Source organism: Solea solea, unplaced genomic scaffold (genome assembly GCF_958295425.1).
Source record: "Solea solea unplaced genomic scaffold, fSolSol10.1 scaffold_44, whole genome shotgun sequence".
In the NCBI taxonomy this organism is placed as follows: Eukaryota; Metazoa; Chordata; class Actinopteri; order Pleuronectiformes; family Soleidae; genus Solea; species Solea solea.
In genome coordinates, this window is record NW_026704054.1 from 130381 (window position 1) to 155271 (window position 24891).

The window sequence follows — 24891 nt, forward strand, 5'->3', positions numbered from 1 at the left end:
CTGCTGCTCACCTCCACCCCCAGGTGATCTAAGTGCACCTCTGAGCCGTGACGGACAGCTGCTTGACATTTGACACACTCAAAGGGCGCAGCCATACAGCAAAGCCCACCAAAAATAACTTAAACTCTTGGACGTTCCTCTCCACGGAAGTCTTTAGTAAAAGGCGAAAGACTTGAGCATTTTGAAGAAAAACCAGAGTCAACATAGCCCCTCTCCTTGAGAGCAGCCAAGGAGTCTATCCGCCAGAGTCACCACAGTCTCGGTCGGCCCGGCCGGCCACCTTGGGACAGCCTTTCTTCAACGTTTTTGGTTTGCCGGCCAATCAACCGCCCACATTTGACTGCATGTTTGGAAGCGCATTCTTACCGTTGGTTGTGTGCTGCAGTTTTCTATCAACCGCTGAGGCTGTGGCACATTCCTCGCTCACGGGGGACACCTCCAAGGTTTAGTGGTAGATGTGAGTGCATGAGCAAAGCAGCTCTGTGTCACACCGAGCAGTACAAACTGCCGGGCCGTTTCCCAACTCCTCCGGGCTTCTGAAATGGTGAGCTGCTCCTGGCATCGCTTCAATATCAGGTCAATGTACAGGAGTGGACGGAGCAAGCGCCAAAGTATTAACCCTTGGCATGATGGCCATGGATCCATCTCCAACAATCCAGTTCTACCTACAAAGAGCCGGGAAAGGGAGCATGACATTTCCTTAGAGCTAAAAGACAACACCCACAACCATCCCATTCCCAGCAACTTGGAAATACTGGGGACGTCGCTCTGCGAGCACGTGAGAAGCCTGGAGATGGGCTCACAAGGCGGAACCTTGGGCGGCTGACCTTTGCTTACAACTACGTCATCGGGGGAGAGCGCGGACGCAGTACCCCACTAGCAAAAAATATGCAGTCAAGATTCCCACGTTTGGGGAATTTGCAGGGGTCAGCACAACCAGAGTGCAATGGCTGAGCCTCGCCCTGGGTGAACCACCTTCTTGATCATGGTATCTCCCCTGCCAGGTAAGTATGAGGTGTACTTGCCCAGCACTGGGTGGCTGTTCCCAGACACAGCTCTTTGGCTGATGGTGCAGGAAATGGATAGTCCCAGAGTCCAATGCCTTGACTCAGGTGCTCGTTAATGCTGTGCTGTGTTCAACTTCAACCTCCAGCACACATTGGAGAGGAAACACTCGACCTTTTCACTGGCATACCTGGCTGTCATTTCCTATCGATTCAGCAACAACTGCACCTGACGGCACCAACAGCAGCTTACCCATCTCGGTGTAGCTTCCTAATACTGGAATAGAGTGTAGCAGGTAGTGGCGATAAAGGCTCAAGTGCAGTGTGTTCGGAAGGCTGCCTTTTGAGCCCCTCCACGAGCAGGGGGCCTTGCCTGGTCTATAAAAGGAGTCTGTGTCACCTGCCCTTCGGCTTACGGCCACACCACCCTGAGCACGCCCGATCTCGTCTGATCTCGGAAGCTAAGCAGGGTCGGGCCTGGTTAGTACTTGGATGGGAGACCGCCTGGGAATACCAGGTGCTGTAAGCTTTTACACTGCAGCACGCTTTTACACTGCAGCACGCTTTTACACTGCTGCTTCCTTACAAGAAACGTGGGCTTGCAATTACGTTGACGCACGGGCACACGTTAATGTCCTTCCAGTTTCAGCCTTGCTTTGGTTTTCACAGAAAAAAAGAGAACGGTGCACCGTTCCTGGTGGCACTGCAATACCAGGTCAATGCAAGGAGTGAAGAGAGCAAGCCCAAGGTTTCACCGCCCAATGCTCAAAAATGCATTTAATATTTAATCCCCATATAGAGGACATATCAGATATTAAACTGATAAGAACAGATACTACACTTGATCTTAGCCAAAAGGCCGAGAAGCGATGGCCCACCAGTGTCTGGGGCCAACTCAAGATCTTGGCGCACAAGTTACTTGTTGTGGTGCCCTGTTTCTGAAGTGCGCATAACAAAGGCTGCTGCTGCTCACCTCCACCCCCAGGTGATCTAAGTGCACCTCTGAGCCGTGACGGACAGCTGCTTGACATTTGACACACTCAAAGGGCGCAGCCATACAGCAAAGCCCACCAAAAATAACTTAAACTCTTGGACGTTCCTCTCCACGGAAGTCTTTAGTAAAAGGCGAAAGACTTGAGCATTTTGAAGAAAAACCAGAGTCAACATAGCCCCTCTCCTTGAGAGCAGCCAAGGAGTCTATCCGCCAGAGTCACCACAGTCTCGGTCGGCCCGGCCGGCCACCTTGGGACAGCCTTTCTTCAACGTTTTTGGTTTGCCGGCCAATCAACCGCCCACATTTGACTGCATGTTTGGAAGCACATTCTTACCGTTGGTTGTGTGCTGCAGTTTTCTATCAACCGCTGAGGCTGTGGCACATTCCTCGCTCACGGGGGACACCTCCAAGGTTTAGTGGTAGATGTGAGTGCATGAGCAAAGCAGCTCTGTGTCACACCGAGCAGTACAAACTGCCGGGCCGTTTCCCAACTCCTCCGGGCTTCTGAAATGGTGAGCTGCTCCTGGCATCGCTTCAATATCAGGTCAATGTACAGGAGTGGACGGAGCAAGCGCCAAAGTATTAACCCTTGGCATGATGGCCATGGATCCATCTCCAACAATCCAGTTCTACCTACAAAGAGCCGGGAAAGGGAGCATGACATTTCCTTAGAGCTAAAAGACAACACCCACAACCATCCCATTCCCAGCAACTTGGAAAGACTGGGGACGTCGCTCTGCGAGCACGTGAGAAGCCTGGAGATGGGCTCACAAGGCGGAACCTTGGGCGGCTGACCTTTGCTTACAACTACGTCATCGGGGGAGAGCGCGGACGCAGTACCCCACTAGCAAAAAATATGCAGTCAAGATTCCCACGTTTGGGGAATTTGCAGGGGTCAGCACAACCAGAGTGCAATGGCTGAGCCTCGCCCTGGGTGAACCACCTTCTTGATCATGGTATCTCCCCTGCCAGGTAAGTATGAGGTGTACTTGCCCAGCACTGGGTGGCTGTTCCCAGACACAGCTCTTTGGCTGATGGTGCAGGAAATGGATAGTCCCAGAGTCCAATGCCTTGACTCAGGTGCTCGTTAATGCTGTGCTGTGTTCAACTTCAACCTCCAGCACACATTGGAGAGGAAACACTCGACCTTTTCACTGGCATACCTGGCTGTCATTTCCTATCGATTCAGCAACAACTGCACCTGACGGCACCAACAGCAGCTTACCCATCTCGGTGTAGCTTCCTAATACTGGAATAGAGTGTAGCAGGTAGTGGCGATAAAGGCTCAAGTGCAGTGTGTTCGGAAGGCTGCCTTTTGAGCCCCTCCACGAGCAGGGGGCCTTGCCTGGTCTATAAAAGGAGTCTGTGTCACCTGCCCGTCGGCTTACGGCCACACCACCCTGAGCACGCCCGATCTCGTCTGATCTCGGAAGCTAAGCAGGGTCGGGCCTGGTTAGTACTTGGATGGGAGACCGCCTGGGAATACCAGGTGCTGTAAGCTTTTACACTGCAGCACGCTTTTACACTGCTGCTTCCTTACAAGAAACGTGGGCTTGCAATTACTTTGACGCACGGGCACACATTAATGTCCTTCCAGTTTCAGCCTTGCTTTGGTTTTCACAGAAAAAAAGAGAACGGTGCACCGTTCCTGGTGGCACTGCAATACCAGGTCAATGCAAGGAGTGAAGAGAGCAAGCCCAAGGTTTCACCGCCCAATGCTCAAAAATGCTTTTAATATTTAATCCCCATATAGAGGACATATCAGATATTAAACTGATAAGAACAGATACTACACTTGATCTTAGCCAAAAGGCCGAGAAGCGATGGCCCACCAGTGTCTGGGGCCAACTCAAGATCTTGGCGCACAAGTTACTTGTTGTGGTGCCGTGTTTCTGAAGTGCGCATAACAAAGGCTGCTGCTGCTCACCTCCACCCCCAGGTGATGTAAGTGCACCTCTGAGCCGTGACGGACAGCTGCTTGACATTTGACACACTCAAAGGGCGCAGACATACAGCAAAGCCCACCAAAAATAACTTAAACTCTTGGACGTTCCTCTCCACGGAAGTCTTTAGTAAAAGGCGAAAGACTTGAGCATTTTGAAGAAAAACCAGAGTCAACATAGCCCCTCTCCTTGAGAGCAGCCAAGGAGTCTATCCGCCAGAGTCACCACAGTCTCGGTCGGCCCGGCCGGCCACCTTGGGACAGCCTTTCTTCAACGTTTTTGGTTTGCCGGCCAATCAACCGCCCACATTTGACTGCATGTTTGGAAGCGCATTCTTACCGTTGGTTGTGTGCTGCAGTTTTCTATCAACCGCTGAGGCTGTGGCACATTCCTCGCTCACGGGGGACACCTCCAAGGTTTAGTGGTAGATGTGAGTGCATGAGCAAAGCAGCTCTGTGTCACACCGAGCAGTACAAACTGCCGGGCCGTTTCCCAACTCCTCCGGGCTTCTGAAATGGTGAGCTGCTCCTGGCATCGCTTCAATATCAGGTCAATGTACAGGAGTGGACGGAGCAAGCGCCAAAGTATTAACCCTTGGCATGATGGCCATGGATCCATCTCCAACAATCCAGTTCTACCTACAAAGAGCCGGGAAAGGGAGCATGACATTTCCTTAGAGCTAAAAGACAACACCCACAACCATCCCATTCCCAGCAACTTGGAAAGACTGGGGACGTCGCTCTGCGAGCACGTGAGAAGCCTGGAGATGGGCACACAAGGCGGAACCTTGGGCGGCTGACCTTTGCTTACAACTACGTCATCGGGGGAGAGCGCGGACGCAGTACCCCACTAGCAAAAATTATGCAGTCAAGATTCCCACGTTTGGGGAATTTGCAGGGGTCAGCACAACCAGAGTGCAATGGCTGAGCCTCGCCCTGGGTGAACCACCTTCTTGATCATGGTATCTCCCCTGCCAGGTAAGTATGAGGTGTACTTGCCCAGCACTGGGTGGCTGTTCCCAGACACAGCTCTTTGGCTGATGGTGCAGGAAATGGATAGTCCCAGAGTCCAATGCCTTGACTCAGGTGCTCGTTAATGCTGTGCTGTGTTCAACTTCAACCTCCAGCACACATTGGAGAGGAAACACTCGACCTTTTCACTGGCATACCTGGCTGTCATTTCCTATCGATTCAGCAACAACTGCACCTGACGGCACCAACAGCAGCTTACCCATCTCGGTGTAGCTTCCTAATACTGGAATAGAGTGTAGCAGGTAGTGGCGATAAAGGCTCAAGTGCAGTGTGTTCGGAAGGCTGCCTTTTGAGCCCCTCCACGAGCAGGGGGCCTTGCCTGGTCTATAAAAGGAGTCTGTGTCACCTGCCCGTCGGCTTACGGCCACACCACCCTGAGCACGCCCGATCTCGTCTGATCTCGGAAGCTAAGCAGGGTCGGGCCTGGTTAGTACTTGGATGGGAGACCGCCTGGGAATACCAGGTGCTGTAAGCTTTTACACTGCAGCACGCTTTTACACTGCAGCACGCTTTTACACTGCTGCTTCCTTACAAGAAACGTGGGCTTGCAATTACGTTGACGCACGGGCACACGTTAATGTCCTTCCAATTTCAGCCTTGCTTTGGTTTTCACAGAAAAAAAGAGAACGGTGCACCGTTCCTGGTGGCACTGCAATACCAGGTCAATGCAAGGAGTGAAGAGAGCAAGCCCAAGGTTTCACCGCCCAATGCTCAAAAATGCATTTAATATTTAATCCCCATATAGAGGACATATCAGATATTAAACTGATAAGAACAGATACTACACTTGATCTTAGCCAAAAGGCCGAGAAGCGATGGCCCACCAGTGTCTGGGGCCAACTCAAGATCTTGGCGCACAAGTTACTTGTTGTGGTGCCATGTTTCTGAAGTGCGCATAACAAAGGCTGCTGCTGCTCACCTCCACCCCCAGGTGATCTAAGTGCACCTCTGAGCCGTAACGGACAGCTGCTTGACATTTGACACACTCAAAGGGCGCAGCCATACAGCAAAGCCCACCAAAAATAACTTAAACTTTTGGACGTTCCTCTCCACGGAAGTCTTTAGTAAAAGGCGAAAGACTTGAGCATTTTGAAGAAAAACCAGAGTCAACATAGCCCCTCTCCTTGAGAGCAGCCAAGGAGTCTATCCGCCAGAGTCACCACAGTCTCGGTCGGCCCGGCCGGCCACCTTGGGACAGCCTTTCTTCAACGTTTTTGGTTTGCCGGCCAATCAACCGCCCACATTTGACTGCATGTTTGGAAGCGCATTCTTACCGTTGGTTGTGTGCTGCAGTTTTCTATCAACCGCTGAGGCTGTGGCACATTCCTCTCTCACGGGGGACACCTCCAAGGTTTAGTGGTAGATGTGAGTGCATGAGCAAAGCAGCTCTGTGTCACACCGAGCAGTACAAACTGCCGGGCCGTTTCCCAACTCCTCCGGGCTTCTGAAATGGTGAGCTGCTCCTGGCATCGCTTCAATATCAGGTCAATGTACAGGAGTGGACGGAGCAAGCGCCAAAGTATTAACCCTTGGCATGATGGCCATGGATCCATCTCCAACAATCCAGTTCTACCTACAAAGAGCCGGGAAAGGGAGCATGACATTTCCTTAGAGCTAAAAGACAACACCCACAACCATCCCATTCCCAGCAACTTGGAAAGACTGGGGATGTCGCTCTGCGAGCACGTGAGAAGCCTGGAGATGGGCACACAAGGCGGAACCTTGGGCGGCTGACCTTTGCTTACAACTACGTCATCGGGGGAGAGCGCGGACGCAGTACCCCACTAGCAAAAATTATGCAGTCAAGATTCCCACGTTTGGGGAATTTGCAGGGGTCAGCACAACCAGAGTGCAATGGCTGAGCCTCGCCCTGGGTGAACCACCTTCTTGATCATGGTATCTCCCCTGCCAGGTAAGTATGAGGTGTACTTGCCCAGCACTGGGTGGCTGTTCCCAGACACAGCTCTTTGGCTGATGGTGCAGGAAATGGATAGTCCCAGAGTCCAATGCCTTGACTCAGGTGCTCGTTAATGCTGTGCTGTGTTCAACTTCAACCTCCAGCACACATTGGAGAGGAAACACTCGACCTTTTCACTGGCATACCTGGCTGTCATTTCCTATCGATTCAGCAACAACTGCACCTGACGGCACCAACAGCAGCTTACCCATCTCGGTGTAGCTTCCTAATACTGGAATAGAGTGTAGCAGGTAGTGGCGATAAAGGCTCAAGTGCAGTGTGTTCGGAAGGCTGCCTTTTGAGCCCCTCCACGAGCAGGGGGCCTTGCCTGGTCTATAAAAGGAGTCTGTGTCACCTGCCCGTCGGCTTACGGCCACACCACCCTGAGCACGCCCGATCTCGTCTGATCTCGGAAGCTAAGCAGGGTCGGGCCTGGTTAGTACTTGGATGGGAGACCGCCTGGGAATACCAGGTGCTGTAAGCTTTTACACTGCAGCACGCTTTTACACTGCTGCTTCCTTACAAGAAACGTGGGCTTGCAATTACGTTGACGCACGGGCACACGTTAATGTCCTTCCAGTTTCAGCCTTGCTTTGGTTTTCACAGAAAAAAAGAGAACGGTGCACCGTTCCTGGTGGCACTGCAATACCAGGTCAATGCAAGGAGTGAAGAGAGCAAGCCCAAGGTTTCACCGCCCAATGCTCAAAAATGCATTTAATATTTAATCCCCATATAGAGGACATATCAGATATTAAACTGATAAGAACAGATAATACACTTGATCTTAGCCAAAAGGCCGAGAAGCGATGGCCCACCAGTGTCTGGGGCCAACTCAAGATCTTGGCGCACAAGTTACTTGTTGTGGTGCCATGTTTCTGAAGTGCGCATAACAAAGGCTGCTGCTGCTCACCTCCACCCCCAGGTGATCTAAGTGCACCTCTGAGCCGTGACGGACAGCTGCTTGACATTTGACACACTCAAAGGGCGCAGCCATACAGCAAAGCCCACCAAAAATAACTTAAACTCTTGGACGTTCCTCTCCACGGAAGTCTTTAGTAAAAGGCGAAAGACTTGAGCATTTTGAAGAAAAACCAGAGTCAACATAGCCCCTCTCCTTGAGAGCAGCCAAGGAGTCTATCCGCCAGAGTCACCACAGTCTCGGTCGGCCCGGCCGGCCACCTTGGGACAGCCTTTCTTCAACGTTTTTGGTTTGCCGGCCAATCAACCGCCCACATTTGACTGCATGTTTGGAAGCGCATTCTTACCGTTGGTTGTGTGCTGCAGTTTTCTATCAACCGCTGAGGCTGTGGCACATTCCTCGCTCACGGGGGACACCTCCAAGGTTTAGTGGTAGATGTGAGTGCATGAGCAAAGCAGCTCTGTGTCACACCGAGCAGTACAAACTGCCGGGCCGTTTGCCAACTCCTCCGGGCTTCTGAAATGGTGAGCTGCTCCTGGCATCGCTTCAATATCAGGTCAATGTACAGGAGTGGACGGAGCAAGCGCCAAAGTATTAACCCTTGGCATGATGGCCATGGATCCATCTCCAACAATCCAGTTCTACCTACAAAGAGCCGGGAAAGGGAGCATGACATTTCCTTAGAGCTAAAAGACAACACCCACAACCATCCCATTCCCAGCAACTTGGAAAGACTGGGGACGTCGCTCTGCGAGCACGTGAGAAGCCTGGAGATGGGCACACAAGGCGGAACCTTGGGCGGCTGACCTTTGCTTACAACTACGTCATCGGGGGAGAGCGCGGACGCAGTACCCCACTAGCAAAAAATATGCAGTCAAGATTCCCACGTTTGGGGAATTTGCAGGGGTCAGCACAACCAGAGTGCAATGGCTGAGCCTCGCCCTGGGTGAACCACCTTCTTGATCATGGTATCTCCCCTGCCAGGTAAGTATGAGGTGTACTTGCCCAGCACTGGGTGGCTGTTCCCAGACACAGCTCTTTGGCTGATGGTGCAGGAAATGGATAGTCCCAGAGTCCAATGCCTTGACTCAGGTGCTCGTTAATGCTGTGCTGTGTTCAACTTCAACCTCCAGCACACATTGGAGAGGAAACACTCGACCTTTTCACTGGCATACCTGGCTGTCATTTCCTATCGATTCAGCAACAACTGCACCTGACGGCACCAACAGCAGCTTACCCATCTCGGTGTAGCTTCCTAATACTGGAATAGAGTGTAGCAGGTAGTGGCGATAAAGGCTCAAGTGCAGTGTGTTCGGAAGGCTGCCTTTTGAGCCCCTCCACGAGCAGGGGGCCTTGCCTGGTCTATAAAAGGAGTCTGTGTCACCTGCCCGTCGGCTTACGGCCACACCACCCTGAGCACGCCCGATCTCGTCTGATCTCGGAAGCTAAGCAGGGTCGGGCCTGGTTAGTACTTGGATGGGAGACCGCCTGGGAATACCAAGTGCCGTAAGCTTTTACACTGCAGCACGCTTTTACACTGCTGCTTCCTTACAAGAAACGTGGGCTTGCAATTACGTTGACGCACGGGCACACGTTAATGTCCTTCCAGTTTCAGCCTTGCTTTGGTTTTCACAGAAAAAAAGAGAACGGTGCACCGTTCCTGGTGGCACTGCAATACCAGGTCAATGCAAGGAGTGAAGAGAGCAAGCCCAAGGTTTCACCGCCCAATGCTCAAAAATGCATTTAATATTTAATCCCCATATAGAGGACATATCAGATATTAAACTGATAAGAACAGATACTACACTTGATCTTAGCCAAAAGGCCGAGAAGCGATGGCCCACCAGTGTCTGGGGCCAACTCAAGATCTTGGCGCACAAGTTACTTGTTGTGGTGCCATGTTTCTGAAGTGCGCATAACAAAGGCTGCTGCTGCTCACCTCCACCCCCAGGTGATCTAAGTGCACCTCTGAGCCGTAACGGACAGCTGCTTGACATTTGACACACTCAAAGGGCGCAGCCATACAGCAAAGCCCACCAAAAATAACTTAAACTCTTGGACGTTCCTCTCCACGGAAGTCTTTAGTAAAAGGCGAAAGACTTGAGCATTTTGAAGAAAAACCAGAGTCAACATAGCCCCTCTCCTTGAGAGCAGCCAAGGAGTCTATCCGCCAGAGTCACCACAGTCTCGGTCGGCCCGGCCGGCCACCTTGGGACAGCCTTTCTTCAACGTTTTTGGTTTGCCGGCCAATCAACCGCCCACATTTGACTGCATGTTTGGAAGCGCATTCTTACCGTTGGTTGTGTGCTGCAGTTTTCTATCAACCGCTGAGGCTGTGGCACATTCCTCTCTCACGGGGGACACCTCCAAGGTTTAGTGGTAGATGTGAGTGCATGAGCAAAGCAGCTCTGTGTCACACCGAGCAGTACAAACTGCCGGGCCGTTTCCCAACTCCTCCGGGCTTCTGAAATGGTGAGCTGCTCCTGGCATCGCTTCAATATCAGGTCAATGTACAGGAGTGGACGGAGCAAGCGCCAAAGTATTAACCCTTGGCATGATGGCCATGGATCCATCTCCAACAATCCAGTTCTACCTACAAAGAGCCGGGAAAGGGAGCATGACATTTCCTTAGAGCTAAAAGACAACACCCACAACCATCCCATTCCCAGCAACTTGGAAAGACTGGGGATGTCGCTCTGCGAGCACGTGAGAAGCCTGGAGATGGGCACACAAGGCGGAACCTTGGGCGGCTGACCTTTGCTTACAACTACGTCATCGGGGGAGAGCGCGGACGCAGTACCCCACTAGCAAAAATTATGCAGTCAAGATTCCCACGTTTGGGGAATTTGCAGGGGTCAGCACAACCAGAGTGCAATGGCTGAGCCTCGCCCTGGGTGAACCACCTTCTTGATCATGGTATCTCCCCTGCCAGGTAAGTATGAGGTGTACTTGCCCAGCACTGGGTGGCTGTTCCCAGACACAGCTCTTTGGCTGATGGTGCAGGAAATGGATAGTCCCAGAGTCCAATGCCTTGACTCAGGTGCTCGTTAATGCTGTGCTGTGTTCAACTTCAACCTCCAGCACACATTGGAGAGGAAACACTCGACCTTTTCACTGGCATACCTGGCTGTCATTTCCTATCGATTCAGCAACAACTGCACCTGACGGCACCAACAGCAGCTTACCCATCTCGGTGTAGCTTCCTAATACTGGAATAGAGTGTAGCAGGTAGTGGCGATAAAGGCTCAAGTGCAGTGTGTTCGGAAGGCTGCCTTTTGAGCCCCTCCACGAGCAGGGGGCCTTGCCTGGTCTATAAAAGGAGTCTGTGTCACCTGCCCGTCGGCTTACGGCCACACCACCCTGAGCACGCCCGATCTCGTCTGATCTCGGAAGCTAAGCAGGGTCGGGCCTGGTTAGTACTTGGATGGGAGACCGCCTGGGAATACCAAGTGCCGTAAGCTTTTACACTGCAGCACGCTTTTACACTGCTGCTTCCTTACAAGAAACGTGGGCTTGCAATTACGTTGACGCACGGGCACACGTTAATGTCCTTCCAGTTTCAGCCTTGCTTTGGTTTTCACAGAAAAAAAGAGAACGGTGCACCGTTCCTGGTGGCACTGCAATACCAGGTCAATGCAAGGAGTGAAGAGAGCAAGCCCAAGGTTTCACCGCCCAATGCTCAAAAATGCATTTAATATTTAATCCCCATATAGAGGACATATCAGATATTAAACTGATAAGAACAGATACTACACTTGATCTTAGCCAAAAGGCCGAGAAGCGATGGCCCACCAGTGTCTGGGGCCAACTCAAGATCTTGGCGCACAAGTTACTTGTTGTGGTGCCATGTTTCTGAAGTGCGCATAACAAAGGCTGCTGCTGCTCACCTCCACCCCCAGGTGATCTAAGTGCACCTCTGAGCCGTAACGGACAGCTGCTTGACATTTGACACACTCAAAGGGCGCAGCCATACAGCAAAGCCCACCAAAAATAACTTAAACTCTTGGACGTTCCTCTCCACGGAAGTCTTTAGTAAAAGGCGAAAGACTTGAGCATTTTGAAGAAAAACCAGAGTCAACATAGCCCCTCTCCTTGAGAGCAGCCAAGGAGTCTATCCGCCAGAGTCACCACAGTCTCGGTCGGCCCGGCCGGCCACCTTGGGACAGCCTTTCTTCAACGTTTTTGGTTTGCCGGCCAATCAACCGCCCACATTTGACTGCATGTTTGGAAGCGCATTCTTACCGTTGGTTGTGTGCTGCAGTTTTCTATCAACCGCTGAGGCTGTGGCACATTCCTCTCTCACGGGGGACACCTCCAAGGTTTAGTGGTAGATGTGAGTGCATGAGCAAAGCAGCTCTGTGTCACACCGAGCAGTACAAACTGCCGGGCCGTTTCCCAACTCCTCCGGGCTTCTGAAATGGTGAGCTGCTCCTGGCATCGCTTCAATATCAGGTCAATGTACAGGAGTGGACGGAGCAAGCGCCAAAGTATTAACCCTTGGCATGATGGCCATGGATCCATCTCCAACAATCCAGTTCTACCTACAAAGAGCCGGGAAAGGGAGCATGACATTTCCTTAGAGCTAAAAGACAACACCCACAACCATCCCATTCCCAGCAACTTGGAAAGACTGGGGATGTCGCTCTGCGAGCACGTGAGAAGCCTGGAGATGGGCACACAAGGCGGAACCTTGGGCGGCTGACCTTTGCTTACAACTACGTCATCGGGGGAGAGCGCGGACGCAGTACCCCACTAGCAAAAATTATGCAGTCAAGATTCCCACGTTTGGGGAATTTGCAGGGGTCAGCACAACCAGAGTGCAATGGCTGAGCCTCGCCCTGGGTGAACCACCTTCTTGATCATGGTATCTCCCCTGCCAGGTAAGTATGAGGTGTACTTGCCCAGCACTGGGTGGCTGTTCCCAGACACAGCTCTTTGGCTGATGGTGCAGGAAATGGATAGTCCCAGAGTCCAATGCCTTGACTCAGGTGCTCGTTAATGCTGTGCTGTGTTCAACTTCAACCTCCAGCACACATTGGAGAGGAAACACTCGACCTTTTCACTGGCATACCTGGCTGTCATTTCCTATCGATTCAGCAACAACTGCACCTGACGGCACCAACAGCAGCTTACCCATCTCGGTGTAGCTTCCTAATACTGGAATAGAGTGTAGCAGGTAGTGGCGATAAAGGCTCAAGTGCAGTGTGTTCGGAAGGCTGCCTTTTGAGCCCCTCCACGAGCAGGGGGCCTTGCCTGGTCTATAAAAGGAGTCTGTGTCACCAGCCCGTCGGCTTACGGCCACACCACCCTGAGCACGCCCGATCTCGTCTGATCTCGGAAGCTAAGCAGGGTCGGGCCTGGTTAGTACTTGGATGGGAGACCGCCTGGGAATACCAGGTGCTGTAAGCTTTTACACTGCAGCACGCTTTTACACTGCAGCACGCTTTTACACTGCTGCTTCCTTACAAGAAACGTGGGCTTGCAATTACGTTGACGCACGGGCACACGTTAATGTCCTTCCAATTTCAGCCTTGCTTTGGTTTTCACAGAAAAAAAGAGAACGGTGCACCGTTCCTGGTGGCACTGCAATACCAGGTCAATGCAAGGAGTGAAGAGAGCAAGCCCAAGGTTTCACCGCCCAATGCTCAAAAATGCATTTAATATTTAATCCCCATATAGAGGACATATCAGATATTAAACTGATAAGAACAGATACTACACTTGATCTTAGCCAAAAGGCCGAGAAGCGATGGCCCACCAGTGTCTGGGGCCAACTCAAGATCTTGGCGCACAAGTTACTTGTTGTGGTGCCGTGTTTCTGAAGTGCGCATAACAAAGGCTGCTGCTGCTCACCTCCACCCCCAGGTGATCTAAGTGCACCTCTGAGCCGTGACGGACAGCTGCTTGACATTTGACACACTCAAAGGGCGCAGCTATACAGCAAAGCCCACCAAAAATAACTTAAACTCTTGGACGTTCCTCTCCACGGAAGTCTTTAGTAAAAGGCGAAAGACTTGAGCATTTTGAAGAAAAACCAGAGTCAACATAGCCCCTCTCCTTGAGAGCAGCCAAGGAGTCTATCCGCCAGAGTCACCACAGTCTCGGTCGGCCCGGCCGGCCACCTTGGGACAGCCTTTCTTCAACGTTTTTGGTTTGCCGGCCAATCAACCGCCCACATTTGACTGCATGTTTGGAAGCGCATTCTTACCGTTGGTTGTGTGCTGCAGTTTTCTATCAACCGCTGAGGCTGTGGCACATTCCTCGCTCACGGGGGACACCTCCAAGGTTTAGTGGTAGATGTGAGTGCATGAGCAAAGCAGCTCTGTGTCACACCGAGCAGTACAAACTGCCGGGCCGTTTCCCAACTCCTCCGGGCTTCTGAAATGGTGAGCTGCTCCTGGCATCGCTTCAATATCAGGTCAATGTACAGGAGTGGACGGAGCAAGCGCCAAAGTATTAACCCTTGGCATGATGGCCATGGATCCATCTCCAACAATCCAGTTCTACCTACAAAGAGCCGGGAAAGGGAGCATGACATTTCCTTAGAGCTTAAAGACAACACCCACAACCATCCCATTCCCAGCAACTTGGAAATACTGGGGACGTCGCTCTGCGAGCACGTGAGAAGCCTGGAGATGGGCTCACAAGGCGGAACCTTGGGCGGCTGACCTTTGCTTACAACTACGTCATCGGGGGAGAGCGCGGACGCAGTACCCCACTAGCAAAAAATATGCAGTCAAGATTCCCACGTTTGGGGAATTTGCAGGGGTCAGCACAACCAGAGTGCAATGGCTGAGCCTCGCCCTGGGTGAACCACCTTCTTGATCATGGTATCTCCCCTGCCAGGTAAGTATGAGGTGTACTTGCCCAGCACTGGGTGGCTGTTCCCAGACACAGCTCTTTGGCTGATGGTGCAGGAAATGGATAGTCCCAGAGTCCAATGCCTTGACTCAGGTGCTCGTTAATGCTGTGCTGTGTTCAACTTCAACCTCCAGCACACATTGGAGAGGAAACACTCGACCTTTTCACTGGCATACCTGGCTGTCATTTCCTATCGATTCAGCAACAACTGCACCTGACGGCACCAACAGCAGCTTACCCATCTCGGTGTAGCTTCCTAATACTGGAATAGAGTGTAGCAGGTAGTGGCGATAAAGGCTCAAGTGCAGTGTGTTCGGAAGGCTGCCTTTTGAGCCCCTCCACGAGCAGGGGGCCTTGCCTGGTCTATAAAAGGAGTCTGTGTCAGCTGCCCGTCGGCTTACGGCCACACCACCCTGAGCACGCCCGATCTCGTCTGATCTCGGAAGCTAAGCAGGGTCGGGCCTGGTTAGTACTTGGATGGGAGACCGCCTGGGAATACCAGGTGCTGTAAGCTTTTACACTGCAGCACGCTTTTACACTGCAGCACGCTTTTACACTGCTGCTTCCTTACAAGAAACGTGGGCTTGCAATTACGTTGACGCACGGGCACACGTTAATGTCCTTCCAATTTCAGCCTTGCTTTGGTTTTCACAGAAAAAAAGAGAACGGTGCACCGTTCCTGGTGGCACTGCAATACCAGGTCAATGCAAGGAGTGAAGAGAGCAAGCCCAAGGTTTCACCGCCCAATGCTCAAAAATGCATTTAATATTTAATCCCCATATAGAGGACATATCAGATATTAAACTGATAAGAACAGATACTACACTTGATCTTGGCCAAAAGGCCGAGAAGCGATGGCCCACCAGTGTCTGGGGCCAACTCAAGATCTTGGCGCACAAGTTACTTGTTGTGGTGCCGTGTTTCTGAAGTGCGCATAACAAAGGCTGCTGCTGCTCACCTCCACCCCCAGGTGATCTAAGTGCACCTCTGAGCCGTGACGGACAGCTGCTTGACATTTGACACACTCAAAGGGCGCAGCTATACAGCAAAGCCCACCAAAAATAACTTAAACTCTTGGACGTTCCTCTCCACGGAAGTCTTTAGTAAAAGGCGAAAGACTTGAGCATTTTGAAGAAAAACCAGAGTCAACATAGCCCCTCTCCTTGAGAGCAGCCAAGGAGTCTATCCGCCAGAGTCACCACAGTCTCGGTCGGCCCGGCCGGCCACCTTGGGACAGCCTTTCTTCAACGTTTTTGGTTTGCCGGCCAATCAACCGCCCACATTTGACTGCATGTTTGGAAGCGCATTCTTACCGTTGGTTGTGTGCTGCAGTTTTCTATCAACCGCTGAGGCTGTGGCACATTCCTCGCTCACGGGGGACACCTCCAAGGTTTAGTGGTAGATGTGAGTGCATGAGCAAAGCAGCTCTGTGTCACACCGAGCAGTACAAACTGCCGGGCCGTTTCCCAACTCCTCCGGGCTTCTGAAATGGTGAGCTGCTCCTGGCATCGCTTCAATATCAGGTCAATGTACAGGAGTGGACGGAGCAAGCGCCAAAGTATTAACCCTTGGCATGATGGCCATGGATCCATCTCCAACAATCCAGTTCTACCTACAAAGAGCCGGGAAAGGGAGCATGACATTTCCTTAGAGCTTAAAGACAACACCCACAACCATCCCATTCCCAGCAACTTGGAAATACTGGGGACGTCGCTCTGCGAGCACGTGAGAAGCCTGGAGATGGGCTCACAAGGCGGAACCTTGGGCGGCTGACCTTTGCTTACAACTACGTCATCGGGGGAGAGCGCGGACGCAGTACCCCACTAGCAAAAAATATGCAGTCAAGATTCCCACGTTTGGGGAATTTGCAGGGGTCAGCACAACCAGAGTGCAATGGCTGAGCCTCGCCCTGGGTGAACCACCTTCTTGATCATGGTATCTCCCCTGCCAGGTAAGTATGAGGTGTACTTGCCCAGCACTGGGTGGCTGTTCCCAGACACAGCTCTTTGGCTGATGGTGCAGGAAATGGATAGTCCCAGAGTCCAATGCCTTGACTCAGGTGCTCGTTAATGCTGTGCTGTGTTCAACTTCAACCTCCAGCACACATTGGAGAGGAAACACTCGACCTTTTCACTGGCATACCTGGCTGTCATTTCCTATCGATTCAGCAACAACTGCACCTGACGGCACCAACAGCAGCTTACCCATCTCGGTGTAGCTTCCTAATACTGGAATAGAGTGTAGCAGGTAGTGGCGATAAAGGCTCAAGTGCAGTGTGTTCGGAAGGCTGCCTTTTGAGCCCCTCCACGAGCAGGGGGCCTTGCCTGGTCTATAAAAGGAGTCTGTGTCAGCTGCCCGTCGGCTTACGGCCACACCACCCTGAGCACGCCCGATCTCGTCTGATCTCGGAAGCTAAGCAGGGTCGGGCCTGGTTAGTACTTGGATGGGAGACCGCCTGGGAATACCAGGTGCTGTAAGCTTTTACACTGCAGCACGCTTTTACACTGCAGCACGCTTTTACACTGCTGCTTCCTTACAAGAAACGTGGGCTTGCAATTACGTTGACGCACGGGCACACGTTAATGTCCTTCCAATTTCAGCCTTGCTTTGGTTTTCACAGAAAAAAAGAGAACGGTGCACCGTTCCTGGTGGCACTGCAATACCAGGTCAATGCAAGGAGTGAAGAGAGCAAGCCCAAGGTTTCACCGCCCAATGCTCAAAAATGCATTTAATATTTAATCCCCATATAGAGGACATATCAGATATTAAACTGATAAGAACAGATACTACACTTGATCTTGGCCAAAAGGCCGAGAAGCGATGGCCCACCAGTGTCTGGGGCCAACTCAAGATCTTGGCGCACAAGTTACTTGTTGTGGTGCCGTGTTTCTGAAGTGCGCATAACAAAGGCTGCTGCTGCTCACCTCCACCCCCAGGTGATCTAAGTGCACCTCTGAGCCGTGACGGACAGCTGCTTGACATTTGACACACTCAAAGGGCGCAGCTATACAGCAAAGCCCACCAAAAATAACTTAAACTCTTGGACGTTCCTCTCCACGGAAGTCTTTAGTAAAAGGCGAAAGACTTGAGCATTTTGAAGAAAAACCAGAGTCAACATAGCCCCTCTCCTTGAGAGCAGCCAAGGAGTCTATCCGCCAGAGTCACCACAGTCTCGGTCGGCCCGGCCGGCCACCTTGGGACAGCCTTTCTTCAACGTTTTTGGTTTGCCGGCCAATCAACCGCCCACATTTGACTGCATGTTTGGAAGCGCATTCTTACCGTTGGTTGTGTGCTGCAGTTTTCTATCAACCGCTGAGGCTGTGGCACATTCCTCGCTCACGGGGGACACCTCCAAGGTTTAGTGGTAGATGTGAGTGCATGAGCAAAGCAGCTCTGTGTCACACCGAGCAGTACAAACTGCCGGGCCGTTTCCCAACTCCTCCGGGCTTCTGAAATGGTGAGCTGCTCCTGGCATCGCTTCAATATCAGGTCAATGTACAGGAGTGGACGGAGCAAGCGCCAAAGTATTAACCCTTGGCATGATGGCCATGGATCCATCTCCAACAATCCAGTTCTACCTACAAAGAGCCGGGAAAGGGAGCATGACATTTCCTTAGAGCTAAAAGACAACACCCACAACCATCCCATTCCCAGCAACTTGGAAATACTGGGGACGTCGCTCTGCGAGCACGTGAGAAGCCTGGAGATGGGCTCACAAGGCGGAACCTTGGGCGGCTGACCTTTGCTTACAACTACGTCATCGGGGGAGAGCGCGGACGCAGTACCCCACTAGCAAAAAATATGCAGTCAAGATTCCCACGTTTGGGGAATTTGCAGGGGTCAGCACAACCAGAGTGCAATGGCTGAGCCTCGCCCTGGGTGAACCACCTTCTTGATCATGGTATCTCCCCTGCCAGGTAAGTATGAGGTGTACTTGCCCAGCACTGGGTGGCTGTTCCCAGACACAGCTCTTTGGCTGATGGTGCAGGAAATGGATAGTCCCAGAGTCCAATGCCTTGACTCAGGTGCTCGTTAATGCTGTGCTGTGTTCAACTTCAACCTCCAGCACACATTGGAGAGGAAACACTCGACCTTTTCACTGGCATACCTGGCTGTCATTTCCTATCGATTCAGCAACAACTGCACCTGACGGCACCAACAGCAGCTTACCCATCTCGGTGTAGCTTCCTAATACTGGAATAGAGTGTAGCAGGTAGTGGCGATAAAGGCTCAAGTGCAGTGTGTTCGGAAGGCTGCCTTTTGAGCCCCTCCACGAGCAGGGGGCCTTGCCTGGTCTATAAAAGGAGTCTGTGTCAGCTGCCCGTCGGCTTACGGCCACACCACCCTGAGCACGCCCGATCTCGTCTGATCTCGGAAGCTAAGCAGGGTCGGGCCTGGTTAGTACTTGGATGGGAGACCGCCTGGGAATACCAGGTGCTGTAAGCTTTTACACTGCAGCACGCTTTTACACTGCAGCACGCTTTTACACTGCTGCTTCCTTACAAGAAACGTGGGCTTGCAATTACGTTGACGCACGGGCACACGTTAATGTCCTTCCAATTTCAGCCTTGCTTTGGTTTTCACAGAAAAAAAGAGAACGGTGCACCGTTCCTGGTGGCACTGCAATACCAGGTCAATGCAAGGAGTGAAGAGAGCAAGCCCAAGGTTTCACCGCCCAATGCTCAAAAATGCATTTAATATTTAATCCCCATATAGAGGACATATCAGATATTAAACTGATAAGAACAGATACTACACTTGATCTTGGCCAAAAGGCCGAGAAGCGATGGCCCACCAGTGTCTGGGGCCAACTCAAGATCTTGGCGCACAAGTTACTTGTTGTGGTGCCGTGTTTCTGAAGTGCGCATAACAAAGGCTGCTGCTGCTCACCTCCACCCCCAGGTGATCTAAGTGCACCTCTGAGCCGTGACGGACAGCTGCTTGACATTTGACACACTCAAAGGGCGCAGCTATACAGCAAAGCCCACCAAAAATAACTTAAACTCTTGGACGTTCCTCTCCACGGAAGTCTTTAGTAAAAGGCGAAAGACTTGAGCATTTTGAAGAAAAACCAGAGTCAACATAGCCCCTCTCCTTGAGAGCAGCCAAGGAGTCTATCCGCCAGAGTCACCACAGTCTCGGTCGGCCCGGCCGGCCACCTTGGGACAGCCTTTCTTCAACGTTTTTGGTTTGCCGGCCAATCAACCGCCCACATTTGACTGCATGTTTGGAAGCGCATTCTTACCGTTGGTTGTGTGCTGCAGTTTTCTATCAACCGCTGAGGCTGTGGCACATTCCTCGCTCACGGGGGACACCTCCAAGGTTTAGTGGTAGATGTGAGTGCATGAGCAAAGCAGCTCTGTGTCACACCGAGCAGTACAAACTGCCGGGCCGTTTCCCAACTCCTCCGGGCTTCTGAAATGGTGAGCTGCTCCTGGCATCGCTTCAATATCAGGTCAATGTACAGGAGTGGACGGAGCAAGCGCCAAAGTATTAACCCTTGGCATGATGGCCATGGATCCATCTCCAACAATCCAGTTCTACCTACAAAGAGCCGGGAAAGGGAGCATGACATTTCCTTAGAGCTTAAAGACAACACCCACAACCATCCCATTCCCAGCAACTTGGAAATACTGGGGACGTCGCTCTGCGAGCACGTGAGAAGCCTGGAGATGGGCTCACAAGGCGGAACCTTGGGCGGCTGACCTTTGCTTACAACTACGTCATCGGGGGAGAGCGCGGACGCAGTACCCCACTAGCAAAAAATATGCAGTCAAGATTCCCACGTTTGGGGAATTTGCAGGGGTCAGCACAACCAGAGTGCAATGGCTGAGCCTCGCCCTGGGTGAACCACCTTCTTGATCATGGTATCTCCCCTGCCAGGTAAGTATGAGGTGTACTTGCCCAGCACTGGGTGGCTGTTCCCAGACACAGCTCTTTGGCTGATGGTGCAGGAAATGGATAGTCCCAGAGTCCAATGCCTTGACTCAGGTGCTCGTTAATGCTGTGCTGTGTTCAACTTCAACCTCCAGCACACATTGGAGAGGAAACACTCGACCTTTTCACTGGCATACCTGGCTGTCATTTCCTATCGATTCAGCAACAACTGCACCTGACGGCACCAACAGCAGCTTACCCATCTCGGTGTAGCTTCCTAATACTGGAATAGAGTGTAGCAGGTAGTGGCGATAAAGGCTCAAGTGCAGTGTGTTCGGAAGGCTGCCTTTTGAGCCCCTCCACGAGCAGGGGGCCTTGCCTGGTCTATAAAAGGAGTCTGTGTCAGCTGCCCGTCGGCTTACGGCCACACCACCCTGAGCACGCCCGATCTCGTCTGATCTCGGAAGCTAAGCAGGGTCGGGCCTGGTTAGTACTTGGATGGGAGACCGCCTGGGAATACCAGGTGCTGTAAGCTTTTACACTGCAGCACGCTTTTACACTGCAGCACGCTTTTACACTGCTGCTTCCTTACAAGAAACGTGGGCTTGCAATTACGTTGACGCACGGGCACACGTTAATGTCCTTCCAATTTCAGCCTTGCTTTGGTTTTCACAGAAAAAAAGAGAACGGTGCACCGTTCCTGGTGGCACTGCAATACCAGGTCAATGCAAGGAGTGAAGAGAGCAAGCCCAAGGTTTCACCGCCCAATGCTCAAAAATGCATTTAATATTTAATCCCCATATAGAGGACATATCAGATATTAAACTGATAAGAACAGATACTACACTTGATCTTAGCCAAAAGGCCGAGAAGCGATGGCCCACCAGTGTCTGGGGCCAACTCAAGATCTTGGCGCACAAGTTACTTGTTGTGGTGCCGTGTTTCTGAAGTGCGCATAACAAAGGCTGCTGCTGCTCACCTCCACCCCCAGGTGATCTAAGTGCACCTCTGAGCCGTGACGGACAGCTGCTTGACATTTGACACACTCAAAGGGCGCAGCTATACAGCAAAGCCCACCAAAAATAACTTAAACTCTTGGACGTTCCTCTCCACGGAAGTCTTTAGTAAAAGGCGAAAGACTTGAGCATTTTGAAGAAAAACCAGAGTCAACATAGCCCCTCTCCTTGAGAGCAGCCAAGGAGTCTATCCGCCAGAGTCACCACAGTCTCGGTCGGCCCGGCCGGCCACCTTGGGACAGCCTTTCTTCAACGTTTTTGGTTTGCCGGCCAATCAACCGCCCACATTTGACTGCATGTTTGGAAGCGCATTCTTACCGTTGGTTGTGTGCTGCAGTTTTCTATCAACCGCTGAGGCTGTGGCACATTCCTCGCTCACGGGGGACACCTCCAAGGTTTAGTGGTAGATGTGAGTGCATGAGCAAAGCAGCTCTGTGTCACACCGAGCAGTACAAACTGCCGGGCCGTTTCCCAACTCCTCCGGGCTTCTGAAATGGTGAGCTGCTCCTGGCATCGCTTCAATATCAGGTCAATGTACAGGAGTGGACGGAGCAAGCGCCAAAGTATTAACCCTTGGCATGATGGCCATGGATCCATCTCCAACAATCCAGTTCTACCTACAAAGAGCCGGGAAAGGGAGCATGACATTTCCTTAGAGCTTAAAGACAACACCCACAACCATCCCATTCCCAGCAACTTGGAAATACTGGGGACGTCGCTCTGCGAGCACGTGAGAAGCCTGGAGATGGGCTCACAAGGCGGAACCTTGGGCGGCTGACCTTTGCTTACAACTACGTCATCGGGGGAGAGCGCGGACGCAGTACCCCACTAGCAAAAAATATGCAGTCAAGATTCCCACGTTTGGGGAATTTGCAGGGGTCAGCACAACCAGAGTGCAATGGCTGAGCCTCGCCCTGGGTGAACCACCTTCTTGATCATGGTATCTCCCCTGCCAGGTAAGTATGAGGTGTACTTGCCCAGCACTGGGTGGCTGTTCCCAGACACAGCTCTTTGGCTGATGGTGCAGGAAATGGATAGTCCCAGAGTCCAATGCCTTGACTCAGGTGCTCGTTAATGCTGTGCTGTGTTCAACTTCAACCTCCAGCACACATTGGAGAGGAAACACTCGACCTTTTCACTGGCATACCTGGCTGTCATTTCCTATCGATTCAGCAACAACTGCACCTGACGGCACCAACAGCAGCTTACCCATCTCGGTGTAGCTTCCTAATACTGGAATAGAGTGTAGCAGGTAGTGGCGATAAAGGCTCAAGTGCAGTGTGTTCGGAAGGCTGCCTTTTGAGCCCCTCCACGAGCAGGGGGCCTTGCCTGGTCTATAAAAGGAGTCTGTGTCAGCTGCCCGTCGGCTTACGGCCACACCACCCTGAGCACGCCCGATCTCGTCTGATCTCGGAAGCTAAGCAGGGTCGGGCCTGGTTAGTACTTGGATGGGAGACCGCCTGGGAATACCAGGTGCTGTAAGCTTTTACACTGCAGCACGCTTTTACACTGCAGCACGCTTTTACACTGCTGCTTCCTTACAAGAAACGTGGGCTTGCAATTACGTTGACGCACGGGCACACGTTAATGTCCTTCCAATTTCAGCCTTGCTTTGGTTTTCACAGAAAAAAAGAGAACGGTGCACCGTTCCTGGTGGCACTGCAATACCAGGTCAATGCAAGGAGTGAAGAGAGCAAGCCCAAGGTTTCACCGCCCAATGCTCAAAAATGCATTTAATATTTAATCCCCATATAGAGGACATATCAGATATTAAACTGATAAGAACAGATACTACACTTGATCTTAGCCAAAAGGCCGAGAAGCGATGGCCCACCAGTGTCTGGGGCCAACTCAAGATCTTGGCGCACAAGTTACTTGTTGTGGTGCCGTGTTTCTGAAGTGCGCATAACAAAGGCTGCTGCTGCTCACCTCCACCCCCAGGTGATGTAAGTGCACCTCTGAGCCGTGACGGACAGCTGCTTGACATTTGACACACTCAAAGGGCGCAGCCATACAGCAAAGCCCACCAAAAATAACTTAAACTCTTGGACGTTCCTCTCCACGGAAGTCTTTAGTAAAAGGCGAAAGACTTGAGCATTTTGAAGAAAAACCAGAGTCAACATAGCCCCTCTCCTTGAGAGCAGCCAAGGAGTCTATCCGCCAGAGTCACCACAGTCTCGGTCGGCCCGGCCGGCCACCTTGGGACAGCCTTTCTTCAACGTTTTTGGTTTGCCGGCCAATCAACCGCCCACATTTGACTGCATGTTTGGAAGCGCATTCTTACCGTTGGTTGTGTGCTGCAGTTTTCTATCAACCGCTGAGGCTGTGGCACATTCCTCGCTCACGGGGGACACCTCCAAGGTTTAGTGGTAGATGTGAGTGCATGAGCAAAGCAGCTCTGTGTCACACCGAGCAGTACAAACTGCCGGGCCGTTTCCCAACTCCTCCGGGCTTCTGAAATGGTGAGCTGCTCCTGGCATCGCTTCAATATCAGGTCAATGTACAGGAGTGGACGGAGCAAGCGCCAAAGTATTAACCCTTGGCATGATGGCCATGGATCCATCTCCAACAATCCAGTTCTACCTACAAAGAGCCGGGAAAGGGAGCATGACATTTCCTTAGAGCTAAAAGACAACACCCACAACCATCCCATTCCCAGCAACTTGGAAAGACTGGGGACGTCGCTCTGCGAGCACGTGAGAAGCCTGGAGATGGGCACACAAGGCGGAACCTTGGGCGGCTGACCTTTGCTTACAACTACGTCATCGGGGGAGAGCGCGGACGCAGTACCCCACTAGCAAAAAATATGCAGTCAAGATTCCCACGTTTGGGGAATTTGCAGGGGTCAGCACAACCAGAGTGCAATGGCTGAGCCTCGCCCTGGGTGAACCACCTTCTTGATCATGGTATCTCCCCTGCCAGGTAAGTATGAGGTGTACTTGCCCAGCACTGGGTGGCTGTTCCCAGACACAGCTCTTTGGCTGATGGTGCAGGAAATGGATAGTCCCACAGTCCAATGCCTTGACTCAGGTGCTCGTTAATGCTGTGCTGTGTTCAACTTCAACCTCCAGCACACATTGGAGAGGAAACACTCGACCTTTTCACTGGCATACCTGGCTGTCATTTCCTATCGATTCAGCAACAACTGCACCTGACGGCACCAACAGCAGCTTACCCATCTCGGTGTAGCTTCCTAATACTGGAATAGAGTGTAGCAGGTAGTGGCGATAAAGGCTCAAGTGCAGTGTGTTTGGAAGGCTGCCTTTTGAGCCCCTCCACGAGCAGGGGG

General features: G+C 52.0%; 50 non-coding genes across 50 annotated transcripts; 12 read left to right on the forward strand and 38 right to left on the reverse strand.

Annotated features, from left to right (window-relative positions):
- Positions 1 to 88: 88 nt before the first annotated feature.
- On the reverse strand, positions 89 to 201 carry LOC131450633 (U5 spliceosomal RNA). The gene has a single exon (XR_009235529.1). It is a non-coding gene; the product is annotated as a U5 spliceosomal RNA (small nuclear RNA).
- A 647-nt stretch (positions 202 to 848) lies between these two features.
- On the reverse strand, positions 849 to 1012 carry LOC131450520 (U1 spliceosomal RNA). The gene has a single exon (XR_009235423.1). It is a non-coding gene; the product is annotated as a U1 spliceosomal RNA (small nuclear RNA).
- Positions 1013 to 1414: 402 nt separating this feature from the next.
- Positions 1415 to 1533, forward strand: LOC131450670 (5S ribosomal RNA). Its single transcript, XR_009235564.1, has one exon. It is a non-coding gene; the product is annotated as a 5S ribosomal RNA (ribosomal RNA).
- Positions 1534 to 1682: 149 nt separating this feature from the next.
- LOC131450568 (U2 spliceosomal RNA) lies at positions 1683 to 1875 on the reverse strand. The gene has a single exon (XR_009235467.1). It is a non-coding gene; the product is annotated as a U2 spliceosomal RNA (small nuclear RNA).
- Positions 1876 to 2054: 179 nt separating this feature from the next.
- Positions 2055 to 2167, reverse strand: LOC131450635 (U5 spliceosomal RNA). Its single transcript, XR_009235531.1, has one exon. It is a non-coding gene; the product is annotated as a U5 spliceosomal RNA (small nuclear RNA).
- A 647-nt stretch (positions 2168 to 2814) lies between these two features.
- Positions 2815 to 2978, reverse strand: LOC131450521 (U1 spliceosomal RNA). Its single transcript, XR_009235424.1, has one exon. It is a non-coding gene; the product is annotated as a U1 spliceosomal RNA (small nuclear RNA).
- Positions 2979 to 3380: 402 nt separating this feature from the next.
- Positions 3381 to 3499, forward strand: LOC131450671 (5S ribosomal RNA). The gene has a single exon (XR_009235565.1). It is a non-coding gene; the product is annotated as a 5S ribosomal RNA (ribosomal RNA).
- A 131-nt stretch (positions 3500 to 3630) lies between these two features.
- On the reverse strand, positions 3631 to 3823 carry LOC131450588 (U2 spliceosomal RNA). The gene has a single exon (XR_009235486.1). It is a non-coding gene; the product is annotated as a U2 spliceosomal RNA (small nuclear RNA).
- A 180-nt stretch (positions 3824 to 4003) lies between these two features.
- On the reverse strand, positions 4004 to 4115 carry LOC131450617 (U5 spliceosomal RNA). The gene has a single exon (XR_009235514.1). It is a non-coding gene; the product is annotated as a U5 spliceosomal RNA (small nuclear RNA).
- A 647-nt stretch (positions 4116 to 4762) lies between these two features.
- On the reverse strand, positions 4763 to 4926 carry LOC131450493 (U1 spliceosomal RNA). Its single transcript, XR_009235398.1, has one exon. It is a non-coding gene; the product is annotated as a U1 spliceosomal RNA (small nuclear RNA).
- Positions 4927 to 5328: 402 nt separating this feature from the next.
- LOC131450672 (5S ribosomal RNA) lies at positions 5329 to 5447 on the forward strand. The gene has a single exon (XR_009235566.1). It is a non-coding gene; the product is annotated as a 5S ribosomal RNA (ribosomal RNA).
- A 149-nt stretch (positions 5448 to 5596) lies between these two features.
- On the reverse strand, positions 5597 to 5789 carry LOC131450569 (U2 spliceosomal RNA). Its single transcript, XR_009235468.1, has one exon. It is a non-coding gene; the product is annotated as a U2 spliceosomal RNA (small nuclear RNA).
- Positions 5790 to 5968: 179 nt separating this feature from the next.
- On the reverse strand, positions 5969 to 6081 carry LOC131450652 (U5 spliceosomal RNA). Its single transcript, XR_009235547.1, has one exon. It is a non-coding gene; the product is annotated as a U5 spliceosomal RNA (small nuclear RNA).
- A 647-nt stretch (positions 6082 to 6728) lies between these two features.
- LOC131450494 (U1 spliceosomal RNA) lies at positions 6729 to 6892 on the reverse strand. Its single transcript, XR_009235399.1, has one exon. It is a non-coding gene; the product is annotated as a U1 spliceosomal RNA (small nuclear RNA).
- Positions 6893 to 7294: 402 nt separating this feature from the next.
- LOC131450673 (5S ribosomal RNA) lies at positions 7295 to 7413 on the forward strand. Its single transcript, XR_009235567.1, has one exon. It is a non-coding gene; the product is annotated as a 5S ribosomal RNA (ribosomal RNA).
- Positions 7414 to 7544: 131 nt separating this feature from the next.
- LOC131450599 (U2 spliceosomal RNA) lies at positions 7545 to 7737 on the reverse strand. The gene has a single exon (XR_009235497.1). It is a non-coding gene; the product is annotated as a U2 spliceosomal RNA (small nuclear RNA).
- A 179-nt stretch (positions 7738 to 7916) lies between these two features.
- On the reverse strand, positions 7917 to 8029 carry LOC131450636 (U5 spliceosomal RNA). The gene has a single exon (XR_009235532.1). It is a non-coding gene; the product is annotated as a U5 spliceosomal RNA (small nuclear RNA).
- A 647-nt stretch (positions 8030 to 8676) lies between these two features.
- On the reverse strand, positions 8677 to 8840 carry LOC131450522 (U1 spliceosomal RNA). Its single transcript, XR_009235425.1, has one exon. It is a non-coding gene; the product is annotated as a U1 spliceosomal RNA (small nuclear RNA).
- A 402-nt stretch (positions 8841 to 9242) lies between these two features.
- On the forward strand, positions 9243 to 9361 carry LOC131450688 (5S ribosomal RNA). Its single transcript, XR_009235582.1, has one exon. It is a non-coding gene; the product is annotated as a 5S ribosomal RNA (ribosomal RNA).
- A 131-nt stretch (positions 9362 to 9492) lies between these two features.
- Positions 9493 to 9685, reverse strand: LOC131450570 (U2 spliceosomal RNA). Its single transcript, XR_009235469.1, has one exon. It is a non-coding gene; the product is annotated as a U2 spliceosomal RNA (small nuclear RNA).
- Positions 9686 to 9864: 179 nt separating this feature from the next.
- On the reverse strand, positions 9865 to 9977 carry LOC131450637 (U5 spliceosomal RNA). The gene has a single exon (XR_009235533.1). It is a non-coding gene; the product is annotated as a U5 spliceosomal RNA (small nuclear RNA).
- A 647-nt stretch (positions 9978 to 10624) lies between these two features.
- LOC131450495 (U1 spliceosomal RNA) lies at positions 10625 to 10788 on the reverse strand. Its single transcript, XR_009235400.1, has one exon. It is a non-coding gene; the product is annotated as a U1 spliceosomal RNA (small nuclear RNA).
- Positions 10789 to 11190: 402 nt separating this feature from the next.
- Positions 11191 to 11309, forward strand: LOC131450690 (5S ribosomal RNA). Its single transcript, XR_009235584.1, has one exon. It is a non-coding gene; the product is annotated as a 5S ribosomal RNA (ribosomal RNA).
- A 131-nt stretch (positions 11310 to 11440) lies between these two features.
- LOC131450571 (U2 spliceosomal RNA) lies at positions 11441 to 11633 on the reverse strand. Its single transcript, XR_009235470.1, has one exon. It is a non-coding gene; the product is annotated as a U2 spliceosomal RNA (small nuclear RNA).
- Positions 11634 to 11812: 179 nt separating this feature from the next.
- Positions 11813 to 11925, reverse strand: LOC131450638 (U5 spliceosomal RNA). The gene has a single exon (XR_009235534.1). It is a non-coding gene; the product is annotated as a U5 spliceosomal RNA (small nuclear RNA).
- A 647-nt stretch (positions 11926 to 12572) lies between these two features.
- LOC131450497 (U1 spliceosomal RNA) lies at positions 12573 to 12736 on the reverse strand. Its single transcript, XR_009235401.1, has one exon. It is a non-coding gene; the product is annotated as a U1 spliceosomal RNA (small nuclear RNA).
- A 402-nt stretch (positions 12737 to 13138) lies between these two features.
- On the forward strand, positions 13139 to 13257 carry LOC131450674 (5S ribosomal RNA). Its single transcript, XR_009235568.1, has one exon. It is a non-coding gene; the product is annotated as a 5S ribosomal RNA (ribosomal RNA).
- A 149-nt stretch (positions 13258 to 13406) lies between these two features.
- On the reverse strand, positions 13407 to 13599 carry LOC131450572 (U2 spliceosomal RNA). The gene has a single exon (XR_009235471.1). It is a non-coding gene; the product is annotated as a U2 spliceosomal RNA (small nuclear RNA).
- A 179-nt stretch (positions 13600 to 13778) lies between these two features.
- LOC131450612 (U5 spliceosomal RNA) lies at positions 13779 to 13891 on the reverse strand. The gene has a single exon (XR_009235509.1). It is a non-coding gene; the product is annotated as a U5 spliceosomal RNA (small nuclear RNA).
- Positions 13892 to 14538: 647 nt separating this feature from the next.
- Positions 14539 to 14702, reverse strand: LOC131450523 (U1 spliceosomal RNA). Its single transcript, XR_009235426.1, has one exon. It is a non-coding gene; the product is annotated as a U1 spliceosomal RNA (small nuclear RNA).
- Positions 14703 to 15104: 402 nt separating this feature from the next.
- LOC131450675 (5S ribosomal RNA) lies at positions 15105 to 15223 on the forward strand. The gene has a single exon (XR_009235569.1). It is a non-coding gene; the product is annotated as a 5S ribosomal RNA (ribosomal RNA).
- Positions 15224 to 15372: 149 nt separating this feature from the next.
- Positions 15373 to 15565, reverse strand: LOC131450589 (U2 spliceosomal RNA). Its single transcript, XR_009235487.1, has one exon. It is a non-coding gene; the product is annotated as a U2 spliceosomal RNA (small nuclear RNA).
- Positions 15566 to 15744: 179 nt separating this feature from the next.
- On the reverse strand, positions 15745 to 15857 carry LOC131450613 (U5 spliceosomal RNA). The gene has a single exon (XR_009235510.1). It is a non-coding gene; the product is annotated as a U5 spliceosomal RNA (small nuclear RNA).
- Positions 15858 to 16504: 647 nt separating this feature from the next.
- Positions 16505 to 16668, reverse strand: LOC131450524 (U1 spliceosomal RNA). The gene has a single exon (XR_009235427.1). It is a non-coding gene; the product is annotated as a U1 spliceosomal RNA (small nuclear RNA).
- A 402-nt stretch (positions 16669 to 17070) lies between these two features.
- On the forward strand, positions 17071 to 17189 carry LOC131450676 (5S ribosomal RNA). Its single transcript, XR_009235570.1, has one exon. It is a non-coding gene; the product is annotated as a 5S ribosomal RNA (ribosomal RNA).
- A 149-nt stretch (positions 17190 to 17338) lies between these two features.
- Positions 17339 to 17531, reverse strand: LOC131450590 (U2 spliceosomal RNA). Its single transcript, XR_009235488.1, has one exon. It is a non-coding gene; the product is annotated as a U2 spliceosomal RNA (small nuclear RNA).
- A 179-nt stretch (positions 17532 to 17710) lies between these two features.
- Positions 17711 to 17823, reverse strand: LOC131450614 (U5 spliceosomal RNA). Its single transcript, XR_009235511.1, has one exon. It is a non-coding gene; the product is annotated as a U5 spliceosomal RNA (small nuclear RNA).
- Positions 17824 to 18470: 647 nt separating this feature from the next.
- Positions 18471 to 18634, reverse strand: LOC131450525 (U1 spliceosomal RNA). Its single transcript, XR_009235428.1, has one exon. It is a non-coding gene; the product is annotated as a U1 spliceosomal RNA (small nuclear RNA).
- Positions 18635 to 19036: 402 nt separating this feature from the next.
- LOC131450677 (5S ribosomal RNA) lies at positions 19037 to 19155 on the forward strand. Its single transcript, XR_009235571.1, has one exon. It is a non-coding gene; the product is annotated as a 5S ribosomal RNA (ribosomal RNA).
- Positions 19156 to 19304: 149 nt separating this feature from the next.
- LOC131450591 (U2 spliceosomal RNA) lies at positions 19305 to 19497 on the reverse strand. Its single transcript, XR_009235489.1, has one exon. It is a non-coding gene; the product is annotated as a U2 spliceosomal RNA (small nuclear RNA).
- Positions 19498 to 19676: 179 nt separating this feature from the next.
- On the reverse strand, positions 19677 to 19789 carry LOC131450615 (U5 spliceosomal RNA). Its single transcript, XR_009235512.1, has one exon. It is a non-coding gene; the product is annotated as a U5 spliceosomal RNA (small nuclear RNA).
- Positions 19790 to 20436: 647 nt separating this feature from the next.
- LOC131450527 (U1 spliceosomal RNA) lies at positions 20437 to 20600 on the reverse strand. Its single transcript, XR_009235430.1, has one exon. It is a non-coding gene; the product is annotated as a U1 spliceosomal RNA (small nuclear RNA).
- Positions 20601 to 21002: 402 nt separating this feature from the next.
- Positions 21003 to 21121, forward strand: LOC131450679 (5S ribosomal RNA). The gene has a single exon (XR_009235573.1). It is a non-coding gene; the product is annotated as a 5S ribosomal RNA (ribosomal RNA).
- A 149-nt stretch (positions 21122 to 21270) lies between these two features.
- On the reverse strand, positions 21271 to 21463 carry LOC131450573 (U2 spliceosomal RNA). Its single transcript, XR_009235472.1, has one exon. It is a non-coding gene; the product is annotated as a U2 spliceosomal RNA (small nuclear RNA).
- A 179-nt stretch (positions 21464 to 21642) lies between these two features.
- Positions 21643 to 21755, reverse strand: LOC131450616 (U5 spliceosomal RNA). The gene has a single exon (XR_009235513.1). It is a non-coding gene; the product is annotated as a U5 spliceosomal RNA (small nuclear RNA).
- Positions 21756 to 22402: 647 nt separating this feature from the next.
- LOC131450529 (U1 spliceosomal RNA) lies at positions 22403 to 22566 on the reverse strand. Its single transcript, XR_009235431.1, has one exon. It is a non-coding gene; the product is annotated as a U1 spliceosomal RNA (small nuclear RNA).
- A 402-nt stretch (positions 22567 to 22968) lies between these two features.
- LOC131450680 (5S ribosomal RNA) lies at positions 22969 to 23087 on the forward strand. Its single transcript, XR_009235574.1, has one exon. It is a non-coding gene; the product is annotated as a 5S ribosomal RNA (ribosomal RNA).
- Positions 23088 to 23236: 149 nt separating this feature from the next.
- Positions 23237 to 23429, reverse strand: LOC131450575 (U2 spliceosomal RNA). The gene has a single exon (XR_009235474.1). It is a non-coding gene; the product is annotated as a U2 spliceosomal RNA (small nuclear RNA).
- Positions 23430 to 23608: 179 nt separating this feature from the next.
- LOC131450639 (U5 spliceosomal RNA) lies at positions 23609 to 23721 on the reverse strand. Its single transcript, XR_009235535.1, has one exon. It is a non-coding gene; the product is annotated as a U5 spliceosomal RNA (small nuclear RNA).
- Positions 23722 to 24368: 647 nt separating this feature from the next.
- Positions 24369 to 24532, reverse strand: LOC131450530 (U1 spliceosomal RNA). Its single transcript, XR_009235432.1, has one exon. It is a non-coding gene; the product is annotated as a U1 spliceosomal RNA (small nuclear RNA).
- Positions 24533 to 24891: the final 359 nt, after the last annotated feature.